Below are 3,179 nucleotides of genomic sequence, written 5' to 3'. Positions count from 1 at the left end.
GTTTTAAATTTGCTTTTCGTGTTTCTGATCCAATTCTAAATTCTGAAATGTGCATAAAAGTCACGTATTTTGAAAATTTGGAGAAGAGCTGGTGTGTTTATTTTTTAATTAAAAATTGTTTTATGCATATGAATGTTTTGCTTGTGATATTTAAGTGCACCATGTGCATCCAATGCCCATAGAGGCCAGAAGAGGGCATTGAATCCCCTGAGAACGGAGTTACAATCATTTGTTAGCTGCCATATGGGTCCTGGGAACACAACCTGGTACTCTTAACCCCTGAGCCCTCTCACCAGGCCCAGGGGTCAGGTCTCTCATTAGCGTAATAGTTCATCACAGATCAGCATGCAGGGACCACGGTAGTCAAGAAGCCTGTGAAAAGCATGTTAAGAAAAACTAATCACACATGCCACAAAGTGTTTTCTTTTGTTTCATCTGAGAAACAGTACAGTTAGTGTGGACCCTTGACATTGTCTCAAGAATATCAATGCGTTGAAGAGAACGAACCTGGCATGTTTATACAGCACTGATTATTTAGCAAGAGGAGGCAATTCAGGAGCAGCAATGCTTATCTGTCAGTATTTCATTCCTGTCCCTCACTATATGCTGTGTTCTGGCCGAGACAATGTGACAGTCAGAAACCTTGGTGGGCTGTGGCTCACAGGAGGCTCTCCTTTTTTAAAACCAGTGCTCCTGTTTGGCTAAAATAAAAAATAAAAATAAAAAGCACCCTTCTGAATCTTACCATCCTTTGTTGGGGTCTACAAATGTTTGAGTGATAGTGGAAGTATTCAAAATTTCCTCTGGAGTCCATGGTTTCTGACCCATGTCGGGTTCACTCACCATGTGGCTTGCCCTTTCCAAAGAGCCAGCTGAGTCATAGAAGATTCATGCTCTATGACAAGGAGGCTATGCCTACTACATCACATATGTTCCTCCGGAACCGAACCTCTCAAACCAGCTCCATTAGTTTTACTACAAGCTCTGTCTCCACTGGACTCTAGTCTACTTCACCACTGGTTGTGTGATCAGCTTTCCATCATTCTAAGTAAGTACCTGAAGTAATCAAACCACTTACTTCATGTCTGAGAAGCAAGAGAGGAAGAGGAGAATAGAGTCCCACAGTCCACTTTGAGAGCACATATCTAGTGACCTCTGCCAAGCCCAACCCCCCAGAAGTGCCAGCCTGGGCATCTAGCCTTTAACACATGGGCCAGTGGGGAGCTTTAAGATTCAAACCAACCACAGCACTAATCCTCCCCCTTCCCCACACATCCATGCTGCTGGGCAGAGCAGTCAGCACTATCAGCTTATCAGAAAATTTCCAGAAATTCTAAATCCCTGTTCGGTGTCATTAGAACCCTCATCAAACTTAGTTTGTAAGTTCAGAGTGTGTTCGGTGTGTTATCCAATAGAAACGGGTGGGAACTTAAACCCAAATATAAGGGACATATCATTTTAATTAGCAGCCATATTACGGGGGGGTGTGAACTTTATTTCATTGATGTATTTTTCTTAACCAAACATAACCCTAATAGTATCTCTTCATAATGAAACCCAGCTGAAAAGGTTATTAAATAGATACCTTAAATCAGATGTGTGCCCTAGTCTTCAAAATCTAGTTTACAGTGTGCATTTTATATTTATAGCACACCAGAATTTCTGGCCATATTGCAAGTACTCAGTAGCCATCTGAGACTAAGGATGACCATACTGGACAATTCAAATTGAGAGCAGAAGAGCTAATTTTAGAAATTTAGAAGTTGTGCTGTATGGCCTCCTCGACATACAAAAAATTGAGACTCAGAAGTGTTAGAATTTCCAAAGATCAGACAACTAACCACAGGCAGAGACCAGCCTAGAACAACCGAGACTCCAAACTGCAATCACCTGCATGTGTGTTTCATTTAATGCTGCTTATCTTGAATTTGATAAGTGAGGGCTGGAGAGGCAGCTCAGCCATCACTGGCTGCTCTTACAGAGAACCTGATTTTGACTCCCAGCACCCAGCACCATCCATAATTCCAGTTCCATGGGAATCCAGTGCCCTCTTCTGACGACCGCCATAAACATTGCACAACATGAGTGCACTTACATTCAGGCAATACACTCATAACACATTTAATAAAAATAATAAAGTATTTTTTAAAAATTGATAAATGACTCAGCCACTAAAACATCTTGCCTAAAAACAACTACAAATGCATCAAAATATATGAGCAATTATTTTTATGAAATCTTTTAGAAGTTAGCTTATTATAATTGAGCAAATTCTTCCTTGAAATTGCATCTGATTGAAAAATTCTCTAAATTGTTTAAAATAATTATAAATGTTTGTTTCTTTTGTTTTATTAGTTATTTGGTTATATGTGGTGTGTGGTGCACTGCACAGGGGTAAGTGGGTGCATGCATGTAGCAATGACTTTTATGAAACAGACAGAATCTGGACTAATGACTTTTAGTTAAGCTTGGTAAGCTCACTAATCATGCGCTTTCGTGCCTTGTGACCTGAGCACCTGATCTTGTTTCCTGGAAACTTCAATTTGCCACTCCACTCAAAAAAATAGAATGAATGAATGTGGGTACCTTGAGAAATTGATACATCAAAATGCTGAAAGCCAATGAAGGATATTTACTTCATGGAATACAGTGAAGACTAGGAAGGAAGACTGAGATTGTGTATCTGAGATATTCTAGAACTAGGGATGAAAATACAAGATTGAGAAAGATTGCTTGCTGGTAAGGGTGGATCCAGACTTGAGCTTCCCCAGTTGAAGCTGGAGAGACCATTTTGAATAAAATCATGGGTGGGGCCTGACTCAACAGCATTGTTCTAGGATACAGTCTCAGTGAGGCAGCTCCAGCAGCCCAGTTCCAGGGTGCAGATAGTTCCCAGAGATATCTGGGGGAAAAAAATCCTCTGAGTTTGGGCCGATTTTAAAACCTAAGTTTAAGAGTCAGGCTTTTTTATATAAATAATTGAATTGTAATGTTGGCATACTAACACCACATTGTGGTACCTTGTGTGAAGAAGAGACTTTCTACTTTCGGCTCATAGATTTGTTATAATCAAAACATATAAATAAAACTATGACCAACTATTTTATATATCAAATAAAATTAGAAAATGCTTTATATATCCAAAAAGTTAATTGCACAGGTGACATTTCAGTTTGGTT

The sequence above is a fragment of the Nannospalax galili genome, unplaced genomic scaffold (genome assembly GCF_000622305.1).
Source record: "Nannospalax galili isolate Female #2095 unplaced genomic scaffold, S.galili_v1.0 scaffold3409, whole genome shotgun sequence".
NCBI lineage: Eukaryota > Metazoa > Chordata > Mammalia > Rodentia > Spalacidae > Nannospalax > Nannospalax galili.
This window is presented reverse-complemented; position numbering follows the sequence as displayed.